The following is a 15,238-nucleotide window of genomic DNA, read 5'->3' as shown; positions in this document are numbered from 1 at the left end:
GAAGAAAATGAAAGTAAAAATAAACAGGTCTGGAAACCCATCATTTTTTCCAAGAGAAACTATACATGCATTACACTGGAAGCAGTTATGTAACCTTACTTGTCCAACCAAAGGAAAAAGCAGGGAGATAATTAGCTTTACATACATTTGTCTAGTAATCTGTATTTTCTGCAATGGTTAGGATACCAGACTGCATGTGCCAAAGGAGGTAGGCTTGCCAACAAAAGATTCTGACAGTCTGAAGATTTATTTGTACAAATATTTACTTGATATTATTAAGTTCCTAAGAGAACAACTGCATTCCCAAAGGCCATTTCAAACATCTGAAATCCAAAATAAACTAGTCTAACTTTACCATCAGACTAGAGATGACTGCTGGTTAGAAACTGGCTATATATAGGGTAAAATACATTTTGGGTCTTACTTTAAGGGCAGAAACTTTGTTTATAGATATTCAGCTGTAGGTAAGACACATTCTGTTTAAAAACTAAAATCAAAACCAAACAAAAAAAACCCACCCCACAATCACCACAGACAGCCTTCTGAGAAGAAGAGCAAAAAAGGTGGATGTAGGAAGATCTGAACAGCAAGGTAATGACTAAAAGGTGCATTTCAGCTACAAAACACAACTATAGCAAAAAAAAAAAAAAAGAGCCAGCCTGAAGGACAATGACAAGAAAGAACTACACTGTAGCAGAAGATGCATCAACATCCCCAAAAATGGAGCCCAAATGGACTGGGAAACTAGACTTGCTCATTAAGAAGCACCCTCTTCTGAGAGGTTCATCCCCACTCAAAATTCCTAAGACAAAAAGCTCAAGGTTCTGCTTTCAAGAAGTCTGCTGTTTTATAAAGGTTGCTACCCCTTATCTCTTTTGCATGGTCAGAAAAGTCAGCGCTCTTTCACTGGCAAAAGAGAAAGGAACTGTATGTGAACCAAGGTGTTGTGAATAAGACTAAACTGCATAAATCCTCCATACCAGCATGTTTTAAGAGAGGGCACACTGACAGTGCCTGGCGGAACAGGAGGCAAGACTTCCTGCTAGCTAATGGGGTTAGCCCACCCAAACAGCACTGTTGTACTACACATAACTGCATCTGGTACTGAAAGCTGTGTAGCCCTGCTTTGCCATAAGCTCAGGTACAGCAACACACATTTAAAGTTGCCTGTAGCCTTTCTAGAGTCACCAGAGCTGGCTCAGCTCTTTGCATCAAACATCAATAAGCATGCAGCATTTCCTTTGTAGAACATGCAGAAAAACTATCCTGTTTTCCACCTACAGTACAGCATTTACAGAACACTGTCAGAACCAAGAGACAATGTCACAGTAGTTTGAGGGCAGGTGCTTCGTGACTGGCATGAAGAAATTAATCTTGGTCTTTTACAGTGTTCAAGATAACAGCCATGACCTTTCACCACCTTACAAATGGTATAGCCAGCTCTGTATAAGGTATGTTCTAAATCAGAAAAATAATTTTATACTCTAGTGACCTGTGCAATGTAACCATAAAAGCCACTTTACTGGTCAGTTACTTTGCAAGAGTATGCAGGTAGCGCACCCTAAAAAAAGCGGTGAGGAGATCAGTTGAAGGAAGGCAAGAATCAGCTTCAGTCTTAGTTAAATTTCACAAAGATTCAAGGCTTCCATGAAATATGCTAACAGATGACTTGGTAATGTCTTTATTGCAAGGAACGCATACATGGTAGCACATACTGATACACATAAATGCAGGGCCTTTCCACAAGTCAAGGAAAACTCGTCTTTGATAATTAATTCAACCCACCGCACACAATGGAAAAAAAACCCCACATAGTCAGTAGGATAATTTAGTCCTTTACTACTGAAGAACAATTTACATTCATTTTTAAACTATTGTTACAAATTCATGGCATCTTGGACTCCAGAACAGGTAAGGATTTTGGCAATCCATTGCTGCTATCATACAGGTAAAGGGGTATTGGTTTGATGGTTAACATTTCACTCCAGCTCTGGAGATCCATGACCTATTACACAAAGAAGTCTTAAACTTATTTTGCTGTCACTAGCAGCAAGAAGGCCAGCAGGTCTCAACTCCACAGAAGAGTCATTTAAAGAGTTTAACCTTGTATTTTCATAAGGATTTGAATTGTTATCCCAAGTTGTGGGAATATGTTGGACTTTTGGTACCTGCCAATGAATAATCCTTAAATTCCACAGGTAACCTGCCACCTGCTGTTCACAAGAGTACCCTATGAATACATAAAGCCATGTCAGTCTTACCAAACCACTAGCATTAAATGATGGATAAGTGCCAAGATGGAAGGGCGATGGCTGGATTCTTTCAGCTACAACTGACTACCCTACAGATTTCCCACCTAGTAAAGTGAAATACTTTATTCTAAAAAACACAATGCATTGTGGGAAGCCACAAAGAACTGTCAGTATTCAGACGAGATACCCTGCATCCATGCAGAACTGGGGAATTTGCTAGGTCTGTACTACAAAGTAATACAGTACACTGGGTGTAGGGTGGAACAAGTAAGGAGGAACAGCTGATACCACAGACCCACCATCTATACAACACTTATTCAGGGATCTTATTTGGACTGATCATGGAAGCATACTGCACATGGAGCACATTTTCATTCAGAAGTAATTCAAGGCTATGCTCAAACACCCTCTAAAGCACAGTAGGTAGGAAAGATCAGGAGATCTGCTTCAAAAGTGTGCCATTGATTCAAACCCAGACAGATGCAGACAACCCTCAGGACTCCAAATGAGGACAATGGACAAGATCTGCCAACTGACCCAGTAGCTTAAGCTAAGGACAGAAGCACACACTCTGTAGAACTGACAGTAGATAGTGATGCTAATGGATATCATAGTAGTAGGGACTAATAATTATAATCACTTTCTTCACTGAAGAGTTTAAGCCTTAGCTGTTGAACCCTGCCATTCCTATCTCTAGTTTTACTGCTCCCAGCATATCCATAGTAGCACAATGGCTGCATCTCTACAGTGTGATTAGAAAGCATAAAGAACAGGTAAGAAACTGTTACAAAAAAGTGTCTGTGATAGGACAAGGAATAAAGACATTATTCATTTAGCACCCTAACTACTGGCTCTTTATTTCTCAGTAGATGATATCACACTAAGGGGTGCAATGCTTATGCCCTCCTTTTGGTATCAGCCACTTTGCTGCAGCAAAAAACTCAAACTCATGCAGCAGTGTAAGTTAGCTTCTCTGTGACAGAGGGTACAAAACACATTAGAGCACAGCCATTCAAATTTGCCTTCCTAATGCTCCCAACTTTTTCTTCACTAACAGTGGCCTCCAACCCCTTCTATAAACAGGAAGATGAAGTAGACTTGCATAGCTTGCTGCAGGTCATATTTTAAGCACATTATTTAGCATAGCTTTCTCCAAATCAATGACTATAAACACAAAAGGCAAGGAACAATGAGGTAATCCTATGTACTCTTGAGGGAAGGTTAGAGAGCTACAAACTCCATGAATTGAAAACTAGTCACTGAAGTATGCTCGCATGCTTCATTTATTTGTTAAGTACTGAAAGGGACACATAGAAGCTGGAGGGCCAGCCCATTATAGATTTATGCTAATCTACACCAATAGACAGCAGGTTCAGGTAAGTTTCATTACCAGGAGAGATTAAACACTTTGTGGTGTTGTTTTTTTTAGGTTGTGTGTGTGTGTGTGTGTGTGTAGAAATCAAAGATATTCCTACCTCTTCTTGCTGATCATGAGTAAACCGTAAGCAGCAGGTCAGAGCCCCAGATTCAACCTGCTGTGTCCTTTGTTATTGCAAAAATCAGAGTTACAGACTATATTGACAGGCAGCCCAAGTACAGAAACCTGCTCCTAGCCAAAGACTGTATTTTCATTTTCAGGTCCTTTTATCTGCAGTATCCTGTGATAGTTCCCAGCTGGATCCACTGCAGACTATTCAGAGGACAGATCAGCACTTAGTTCATAGCCTTTTTGTGCATCACTTTAAAGCACGCCCACTTGTCACACACAATGGACTACAAAACTATCTAGCAAACCCAAGCACCAGCTCTTCACTCCCACTGAACCATGGCAGAATCTCCTGAAAGCTGTACATCATCTACATCTGGTTGGTTAGAACTGCCTACCTGACAAGTACTGCTGAAAGCATCTCTGCTGCTAGCAAAGTTCTGTATTTCCATACGAAACCATGCTGAACTACAGCTCACTGCTGTCAGAACAGGCAAGGCTTAATCCCTTCTCCCTACACCCACACTGCTCTTCCCTTCTGCTGATACACCCAGCCTTACATTCCTAGGCTTCACTGACAAGGCGAGACCTTTTTATAATAGTTACTCACAGGAATGACAGAAAGTTATTTCAGTTTTCTTCCTCCTATTTTAGTGAGTCAAAACAGGTTACTGAAGACTGAATGAATACCTTGTACTCCCTCCTACGGGTATGGCTTTAAGACTTAATTTTTAATAGCCTTCCCAGCCATAATGGGCTGAGGAAGAAACCAAAAATGCTGACCATGATAACACTCGGATTTGATCTGGGACTGTACCCTGAGCTCATACAGCACCAGGTACTGTGGAATCCTGGTCAAGACTGCAGCTCTTCACAAACATAGATCTACCACACTCCATGGAATATCCCTTCCCAAAATTATTCTGGACTGAAAAAATAATCAAGACTACAGAAAACTTTGTCAAGGTCTTTTACCAACAACCGACTCTAAGATACTATATTATGGCTGAGCCACTTTCAGCAATAAACTTCCCCAAATTCAGCCATCATATTATATTTCTGATTTCCCTCATCCAGACATCAGGAAGGTATTCATTACTACCCTACTTCTCAGGGCATAGCATTGAACCAACAGTTCAGTGTGCCTGTTTCAAAGTTTATTGTATCTATTTTCAATGTGCAAATCCTGCTACCTTCTCTGTACAATAGGTTGCTTAAAGTGACTTGCCCTACTGCTGGAGTTGATTTAGGGGACAAAGGCAGGAGAAATCCAGGAATTCTTACTTCTGAACTTGCTCTGAACCTAAGTACCCAACTTAGATTATTTAGCCATAAGTATTTGTATTAAGATGTCACTGGTTAATAAGGTAAGGGTGGCTGCTCCAAAACTGGAGGGCTGCACAGGAATTAAGTATTAACCCCGCTTCTACAGTTCTCCCAAAGAGATTGTGATCAACCCAATCCTTTCCCCTGCAACAGAACCAGTTCTCACCTTAGAACCAACATATACAGCTACCTTGTCATTTAGCTCCTTGTATTATAGGTTTGTTCTTTAAACTTCTATACCAGTTCACAGAATGACTGTCCTACTGAAGTGTAAGAATTCTTAACATCTGCATTTGAGAGTAAGGATATTACAAGCAACTTCTGTCAACTGCAAGGACCTAGTATCTGCTCTCTTTAGGTCTTCATAAAGACCAATTTACTGCCTTTTGGGCACAAGGGACACAAGCTCTGTAGAAAGAACACACATTAGAAGAAATGTCAGCAGAAGCTTCCCTCCCCTGTGTTAGTTTTAAATACCTTAAACGCATGCAGGCCTGGGCAGAGTCTAGGCATAGATCTTTTCCTCTTCTGGCTCACCATAGCTCATACTGCAGTCTCATCAAGGGGTTTCCCCTCCCCACCACAGTGTGCAAGTGCCTTTATTGTTGCCTCAAACTACCTCTGCCTATAATGCAGACAGCTGGAGAAAACAAATTAAGCTGCTTATGCAGCTGTGCTAGCATATCAGCTACCATGAACATAAAGGCAATGCCAGCATGGAAAAAAAGTCATTCTGGTTATCACCTTGCAATGAAGATTAATACATTTATAGAGGCACTAAAAGTAGCAGGTGACTGCCCTCTTGGGGGAGAGGGGTTAGCATTTGTAGTGCTTCCACTGTGCTCTTCACAACCCTGCCAGTTTCACTCCATGGGTGTTTCACAAGTAATTAGACAGCCTATGGCTTTTTCACTTTTTAATATTTAATTCCCTCCCCACAAGTTCTCTGCCTAGCAGTCCAGCTACCCTTTGAACTAATTTAGTACTCTTTCTTAAGGCCCCCTCCACAGGAGATGAGACTATGGCTCATTATTTCAAGTTCAGATTGCCAGTGCTTAATAAGCTGGCACCTGCCTGCTAACTTTTCAGGGCTTTCTTTAAGGAGAATGATTTCCTGCCTAAGCCTTCAGGCAGAGACAGAAAGCTGCTATTGCCAAGAGCAGCACTTCAGCACACACCATGAAGCAATCATATGCGGAAAGAGGGACTTCTCTACAGAAGTAAAAGCATGCCACCTTTGAACAGCCTGGGCCCTTCTTCATGGGACATACCACAATACAAGAGTAGGAATCTGAACCTGCCTCTGGAGGAATCCCACAAATACCACCTTGTTGACCCTTTCTGTCTATGCACGAGGCCACTGAATCACAACAATAGAGACAAAGCAATTGTAGCACACAGCTGATAATGCAGCTCGCTATCACACACCCCTGCACCAAAGCAGCACAGTGCCAAGCAACTGACCTGGTACCAAGGGGCAGAAGCAATTCCTTGCTTTATCCACCTCCCTAGGGCTGCACATGATGAGAGGGGACATCCAGCTCCCTCTTTGTTCACTTCTCCCCCACTCTTCAGGGTTATTTCCTCCTGCCACCTTCAGGGCAGTTAATCTAGCAGCACTCCAGCCCCAGTGCCTCCCCTCCGCAGCCCCCATATCATCACCTTGTGATTTTAAACTCAACTCGGCAGCTTTAACTCATGTTCCTCCAAACAAAGATGATGAAACCCAGACCCACACCACCAGCCACTGCCACCTCCACCACCTCCCCAGCACCTCATGGACTTCTTCCTCCACCAGCTCACAAACTATGAGCTATAAACAAAATCATATTTCTCAGCACCACACCCTAGCATTTTACCTTCACATTTTACACTCCTTTCTACAGCACAGCACCTGAAATCACCTCTCCTGCCTTAAAGACTCACTCATTTAAGTAAGAAGGGTAGCGAACCTCCCCCTTGCAGCTGGGCACCTTGTTAACGGTGGCTCTGCCATGCCAGCTGCAGCTAGTCACACTGATTGCTCCCTGCCCCGGGGGGTTGGTGTGCTCCCAGCAATGTTGGTGGGCTCTCAGGGGCTGAAGGAAGTGTTTGGAGTTCACAGCTCCAGGGCTGTTATCTTTGATACCAGGAGTAAGACACTGGATGTTACTGTTTGCCTGGTAAGCTGGAGGTGCCAAGGTGTTGGCCTCCCATGTGCTCTGGAATAGCCGTGTTATTATCAGTCTGTCAAACCAGAGCCACAGCGTGGGGCTGTTGGAGGCACTGAGGTTCCTCTTTACAGAGCTAAGAGGCTGCAGGTGCTATGCTGTGGTTTGGCAAGGGGAACTAGACACATGGGAGCATTCCCCTTTTCTGCCTTTTGCTGAGTGGTGAAAGGAGGTTTCTTCACAGAGCATGATTTTGAAAGGAGTACAGTCAGAGGAGAGGCCTGCACTGAGCAGTCTCTAAGGTCCTGGACTTGCACAAGCAGCACTGTTCTGGCCTCTGCAGGGGTTGCAGGGGAAGGTGCCACCAGTTCTTTCCTAACACCAGAGGAAAATAAAAACTTGACAGTGAACTCCTGTTGTGCACAGGGCAGCAGGATTGCCTCCTCGCTGTGGAGGATCTGGCCAAGAGCCAGAAGCTGAAGGGTTGATGCCTTGCTAAACAGAGAAGTCTGAGCACACTTAGTGCCATTTGGCTGCTTCTGTGTCCCTGTGAAATGTATTTATTTCACTGTTCCTAATTTCTTCTCTCTGCTATGTTCTTCTTCACAACTGAGTTGCACACAGTTTCTTTTTCTCCTTTCTGTTGAAGTCTCCTTTAACCAATGTTTGTTTCCTTGCTGGGCCTCATCTCAACTCTACCTGTTTTATAGATTGTCCTGCTACTGAGGTTGTGGGGTTCCTCTTAAGTGAGGCCCAACTCCTGGAACCTGAAGTGTGTTGGTGAGACCAAAGAATTATTAACTGGCCACGGTAAATATGATTCTGAACAAGCAGCATCTTCTAAAAGAGTCAGAGGTCTCCTCCATTGGTCTAAAAATCCCTAATTCATGTTTCCTTAGATGTCATTTATCATCATCATAGCTTATTCCCTGAGCCTGGCAAACTCAGGATGAGAACTCCTGAAAGCCATAACCAGTTCACAGCCTTCTGGTGTGATTAAGACTGTCTTGAAGAAGTGATAAATAACGTCATTTCTTTTAGACAAGAAATCTCTAAAGAGATGACCTCAATCTCACCCTATGTTTCTGGTACAGAATAAAAGTTCCTGGAGGCACCCCCCACAATTTCATATCAGTATGTTCATCCTATTATGCTGATGCCCTCCATTTAACTCGAGAAATAAAGTTGCAGGGTTGCATTTATATGACTAAACTGTTCTTAACTAGTGAGCTCTTACAGAGTTGATGTGCTATGATGACAGAAAGAAGCCAGTGAAAAGCTGTTAAATAAGAAGGAAGGATAACCCAGTATTTCTTCACGTATGCTGAACCTGGGGAAACCCGTTTCAAGTCCTGGCTCTGCCTTGGACTTCACATGTGGCCTAGTGTTTTTCCCTCATTCACAGAATGTAAATGTTGCTTGTGAAATGTGGCATGTGCAAAGGTAAATACATTTTGATTTGTTAAGTTCTGCAGTACTATGGTAGTGAATTGTTGGTCAGCGAAGTAATGAATTAACATAAAACTATCAGTTCTGAATACAAATGTCTTGTGACTCTGACAACTTTGGAAATGCCTAAATTAGCAAATAATGCAGATTGTCAGAAGTGGATCTGTTTCTTAGTGGCAGGGATATCCATGTTACCTATGAATTACAGGGGGCTCTGTTTTGGACTGGTTCTATTCTGATCCTATGCACTGAATAACCTTTAGTGGCCACAGAGCATTAGGGGCACCCCTGAAAATACCATCCCACCTAGTTCAATACAAAAGGAATTAATGTTTGTTTATTCTTTATGATACTGTTCTATGACATAACAAAAGTGCAGTAAGTGAGGAGAATTAGATTGGTTCAAAACCCACTTCTAACCCTGAAATGATCATGTAGATTCCAAAGTATACTACGAGAACTCTCATAACTGTCATGTGCTTTTGTATTAAATATGCTTTCAGTCTGCAGAATTGAGAAAGACTGCATTTCCACTGCCTTATATTCTTCCACCACACAAACCCTACATTTTCTGTACATATTCAATGTACATATCACATACAAACAGATATTTGTACATATCTACATTGCGCTCTATATATTCCTCAAACTTGCATAATGTTGTCTCTTCATCTTTCTCAAATACCCAGTTCCTTCCACACCCCTGACAATCCAATACATTCCTAACATCCCTTACCTTTTTAGCTGACTTGCATATACGTGTGCTCTTACAGAACAGCCAATATGTGTCTTTTGGATGGTCAGTTGGGCATTATCTTTCAGAACATATACTTCTGTTGAGTACTGTGTGGCACTTTTCCCTAGGTGTACAGGTATGGTTATCTTTACTCTGTCCTCCCACCAATTTTCTTTGAGTTTAGAGGAGTCAAATATATTTTGGCACTCCTTTTCTGCTTTCAAATCTGGTTGGATTTAGCCAAGCAGCTCAAAAATTGTTAGGACAGAGATTGATAGAGAAATCATGCAATCATGTATCCTTACTGCAATAAGAAAACAGTTTAAATATAGGGTATTCATGCTCCTGTAATCAAAGACACAGCACTTTCATTAAAAATACAATGACACCATTGCAAAGACATTAATATTAAAACCTAGCTGTCCTCACTACAGGCACATGAAGCTTAGACTGTAGATGTGCACACTCCCAGAGAACTATCATAGTACTTTACTCGCTAAAGTCCCTCATGGCAGCATTACTACACACCGTCCTCAGAAACATTTTAAGTATGCTAAAGCCCACTTTTCATTAAAATTGAATTATGACAAGTTTCAGAAAAAGAAAAAAGAGAGAGGGGAAATATCTCTGTTCTACTACAGCCATGTGAAGTATACCTAGGTAAAACTAGCTCATCTGTAGCAGGCTAGCTAGCCAAAATGTCTCACATCACTTTTTCCCAGCTCTAAGTTTTAATTTAACAAATAAACAAAATTTTAATTATTCTGACTGTGAAGAAAATTTTCAACACACTGGAACATACGTATGAGCATGTTGCAAACAGAAATGTCAGAAAAGTGCAGACAATTCCATAGTATCAAACACCCATTAGCACAAAGTCCCAGTAAGGACAGTAGGTTTATTTTTAGTACACATACAACTGAGACAGACTGTGCTGAAGATAGGAATACTGTAAAGAATCTATCATGTCAGCAGGCCAACTTTCTTGGTATAGAGGGAAATCCTATCACCCTACTTATTAAAAAGCAAATGCATAAGCTTGTAGTCAGTCCAGCTTCCATCTCCTAGCACATTTAAATGCGACTGGGCAGATATAACCTGTTTAAGACTTTTCAAGGAGCAAATCCTTTGTTTCATTTTTTTCATCTCTTAACAATGAAACAAAAATACATTCCTTGAGACTCAAGGATGTAGTCTGAAAACTGCTTTTCATGCTCTGCATATTGAGATTTCTCTTGCCTCCTTCCAGTCTGGAAGGCACTATTTCTGTGCCCCATCACATAGAAAGAATGTGAAAATAGATGTTTTTCCATTGCAGTCACTTATTTCAGAATCCTGGGCTCCACCAATTGCTGTACATAAAACACTGTAGATGAAAAAAATAATGCAAAATCCATTCCAGCCTAGACAGGATGAATGATTTTCCAGAAGGCCCATTTATGCACATTAAGGTTTTCAGTCTGTGAGATTTTACACCTTCCTAGGTCTTATGAAAACATAATAATGTACCTGTGAATGCATATTTCTGAGTTACAGATGTGAGCTTGCTGATGGAACAGCAAGGATTGCATTACACTTGACAGTCACCTTTAGTAAGGCAAATTATCTGTTTTCTACCATACCTTTCACAGATATTAAGAACTACAACCCACATGTTCAAGTCTGAACTCAGCATTTTCGAAGGTCTGAATGTCTTTCAACCCAGGAGCTTTCTTAAGGACCATCCACAAGTCAAACAAAAAAGACAGCATCAGACATCACAAGTGAGAGTTTAAAGATACACTCAGCAGAGATTTGGAAATACAAGGGGAGCTGATGAAATATTCCTATTGGCACAGATGCAGAGACCCTGAAGCAAAGAGCTGAAGATGTACACAGGGTGGTTTGAGTAATTTATCTGCAAGAAATCTACACTAAATACATGATCACCACTAGGTTCTGTGATAGGAGACAGCAATAAACCACTCAAGTGAGACCTCAGGCTGTACGCAGAGTATCCTTCCCTGTCCCTTCTATTCATTCTGCCTGTTGAGAGAAGTCACACGGCTTCCCTTACACAACTAAGTCCTCAATGGCAGAGCTAACAGCCACTACTTTGAGAAGTCAGCCAAGCTCATGCAGCAGTTTGCAGCAGATCTGCCCTTAGTTGATGCTCACTGTCAGCAACAGATTCTTGCAGCCCTCTCAACAGTTTAGTTGCCCACCATTTACCACCTGAACCTTCATTAGCAATCCCAGCTGAGAGTCTAGGGAGTGTGAACTACCATTTCACATTCAGCTCAGTCTTGCAAGGTGTGAGACTTACCTTCAAGAAGAATTCAGCATCTTCAGCACTGCCTGTTCACAGCTCCTGTCAACAAAAGCTATGGAAGAACCTTGCAGGAACCAAACAGAATAAACCTGAGAGAATGACATATACTGTGGAAATTTAAACTGAATCACAAAAGTACACTACAGTTTGTCCCCCAAGCATCAGTAGCCCATAGATCTAGAATAATACGTCCCATAACTAGACTTCAAAATGTATTAATGTACAACTTAGTCCGTTCCAGAAGAACTGAAGAAAGTGGAAGAATGGCAGGCATGCAGTTGTGAAAGCCTGTGTTCCTTGCTCTGACACAGGCTTCCTGTGTCACTCTAGTTGCATCATTTGGCTTGTCTCATCAGAGCTATAATAGCCCACAGGAATACTGGATAAAAAATATATTAAAGACTGGAAGGAGATTGCTGACCCCTTAAGAAGGGGGACAACAAAGAGACAGCATCTACAAAAGACTTGCTGAACTTCTATGAAATTGTATAACTAAAAAATAAGTACATATGACTTTACTGTGGGTGAGGCTGTGCATATCTGATCCTGACACCTCCAGATGGCAGGAAGCTTCTTTCTTCCAAGATACTAACAGCTATTTAATGGGCTGTTGGTATTTAAAGGCTGTTGTGTAATATTGCTTTTATATTTATGATGTAAAATGACATTCAGCTGCAAGTATGTGTCTCAATCACAGCAACTGGAACTGGTGACACTTTCCTATTTTATAATATTGGTGCTGCTGAAGAAAAAACTAATTTTTATGTACTCTTCTGACTGTGTCTGCTTTTGCTCCTAAATGACATTAATCTACCCTCTGTTTCCGATAGGTGGGAAGATATCCCTCTGAGACTGTCATTAGGCTGCAAATGGCAACAGTGCTCAACAAATGCCATGTCAAATGAGGAACTGGCGCTGCAGCAGGGGATTCATCCCCTGCCAGAGCATCTCCTCCAGGCAAGCTGGAGAGGAGACAACGGCTGTGCCCAGCCCCTGCTGATCCCTTTACACACACTGCATACTACACCTTGCAGGTCTGAATGACTGCTCAAAGCAGCTGTTGCAAACCCAGGGCAGGTTTTCCTTCCTTCCTTTGTCTTGCCCACAGCTCATACACAACGACTTTCCCCACCTCCTGTTTCCAGCCCTGGAGGGATAACGTGCTACAGCAAACCGCTTCTCCAAGATGCTGCAGGTAAACTTGTCACAACTGTTTCCAGTTGTTATAATGAATTTCAGCATTAGAAACACAGCATTAGCAACCACCACAGGGGTGCAAAGGCTCCATCGGGTCCCAGGACAGAATACGAGTCTTGAATTATCCCAGCTGCTCAGCCTTGACATTGCAGACGATTTTAGTGAGCCCAGGCACAGGTGCCCTCCTCCTATACTTCATTCTCCCCGCACCTTTGCAAGCACCGTTCACTCCCGCTGCCCTCCCCCCAAGGCCGGGCTTCAGCCAGCGGGGCTGTCGCTACAACGGGAGGAGCAGGGCGGGGAATGGGGACCGACGACTTCGCAGGCAGGGGTAGCGGCTCTCCGCCACCGCCGGGAAGTTCCCCCGTGTTGACAGACGGTCCCCGTCCCCACAACACGAGGTGCATGAGAAGGCTCACTCACCTCTCCTGGCCTGCCTGATCTTGGGGCTCAGCATGCTCCCGGCTGGGCGCGCTGCTGCCGGCAGCCTCAGCGGCCAGCCCCGGCCGCCGCCCCGCGCATTGCCGCGCCCGCCGCTCTCCGCTCCAGCGCCACTTCTCTCCGCTTCCAGCTCTGGCTCGGCGGCAGTGCTTCACATGGGGCTAAATAAACCCTAATGCATTATTTATCCGGCCTCGAATTAATTCCCATCCAAACTAGGCATTAAGTGCCTCGGTAATTACTGTCGATAAATCACTAGCACACAGACACGAGGGCTGGACCTGGCTCTTTCTGCTAGTTGGCCATGCATCAGTGTTACTGATACGCCTCTTTCAAGGAGCAGCGCTGATCCCGCACTCCCCCTCTCCATCTTCCTCCGGTCGCGCTCAAAAGACGCTTTGACTCGCCAAGGATCAGGTCAGGTGCTGAATCTCTCCAAGCCGGGGTTGGGGGGGAAGGGCACAAAACACACTCCAAGAATCTTGCACATCTGATAAGGTTGTGCATTAGAAGAAATACCAAGTGCGCTGGTCCGGAGGGTAGCGGTGTGCTGGGCTGCCTGCTGATCACTGCATCCCTCGCGGAGAGGTATTCCGGTGAGAGCTGGGAAAGAAACGATCCACTGCTCTCTGCAAGGAAGAAAAATCTCTCGCCTGCACTGACAGCCCGGCAGGATGGGCACAGGGAAATGCCAACACTCCATTTTAGCACCCATCATTTTTATTCGTGTTCTTTGCTAAACTCTCCTGCATACCTCCCAGGGTGGGGGGAGGCAAGGCAAAGCCTGCAGTCAGTAATGGGGGAAAGAAAGGACAAACATCGATAAAATAGTTAGCTACTATTAAAAAGTATCTATGAACTATTACAAATACACACTGGGATGAAAATTAAATCTCAGTAATTGACACATCCTGCCCCTGGGCTGCTTTTTAGCACAACCTCCTTCCTCACCATCCCCATCTGCCTAGCAGGTCCTTCTGCAGCATAGAAAAGGGGGTAAATATTTTCCTAGCAATGTGCATGCCCTGCAGTGTCACCCTGCAGGTTTGTATTGCTGAGTTGCATTGACAAAAAGCATTTCAGATTGCCAGCTTCGTCATGTTCCAAGAAGATCCATCATATTTTGGATACCGAATACTGGCCAACAAGTCATATCTCCAATAATAGAAGAGGTTCTCTGGCCCTTTACAGAGGCTGTACTTCTCAATGTGCAAGCTGCAGCAACAGTTGGTTTGGATAGAATTTGGTTTGCTTAGAATTGATTGTGAATCTTTGAGTTCATGGTAGTTATGTCACATTTACACAACTGTAAATGAGGCTAGAAACAGGATCTGAACTGTTACCTCTATTCTGAATACATAGGCTCCTGCAGATATCTTCCCACTGTGTCATCTGTCTTAGTTGGGCTTCAGCACAGTGAAGAGTAGCTAACTAACTGGTGATCCCTTGCCCAACAAACTTAGCAAGTGTCCTGATACTGTGGATAACCAACAAGAGCATTGACAGAGGGAAGTTATACTTCTGCATTTCTGTCCACCTCAATCCCTGGATAAGAAATGCCTACCAATCATGGAGAAAGAAAGAGTTCTGTTACATATTTTTAGCATTTCTTGTCTGCTCTGACGCTGTTTATACACATCATTTTGCAGTTTGAGCAGGAAGCCAAAAGGTAGTATAGTAAAACATCACAAGAGATAAAGTTAACTGAACTTTTAACCTTATGGTTAAAAGGTCATGGGACACTTCATCCTGCTAAGTCATTTCCCATGCAAGCTTTATTTCCCCTCTGTGGAAAGACATTATATAGGGACTTATATAAATAATTATCATGCTTATGGGCAAAATGAAAACATTAAAACAAATAACAGCCAAGTTCAACACTAAATGCTA

The 15,238-nt window shown here is 42.9% G+C and overlaps 1 protein-coding gene across 1 annotated transcript in view; it reads right to left on the bottom strand.

Moving 5' to 3' along the window:
* Positions 1–11,955, bottom strand: part of ARHGAP22 (Rho GTPase activating protein 22) — a 151,238-nt gene extending 139,283 nt beyond the window's left edge. The window contains exon 1 of the mRNA XM_040606954.1: positions 11,705–11,955. The gene's annotated coding sequence lies outside the window, so the exon portion shown is untranslated. The remainder of the gene's footprint in view (positions 1–11,704) is intronic.
* Between the last annotated feature and the right edge of the window lie 3,283 nt (positions 11,956–15,238).

This window comes from Falco naumanni, chromosome 9 (genome assembly GCF_017639655.2).
Source record: "Falco naumanni isolate bFalNau1 chromosome 9, bFalNau1.pat, whole genome shotgun sequence".
NCBI classification, from domain to species: domain Eukaryota; kingdom Metazoa; phylum Chordata; class Aves; order Falconiformes; family Falconidae; genus Falco; species Falco naumanni.
The sequence above is the reverse complement of the archived record's forward strand: the minus strand, read 5'-3'. Positions and strand labels throughout refer to the sequence as shown.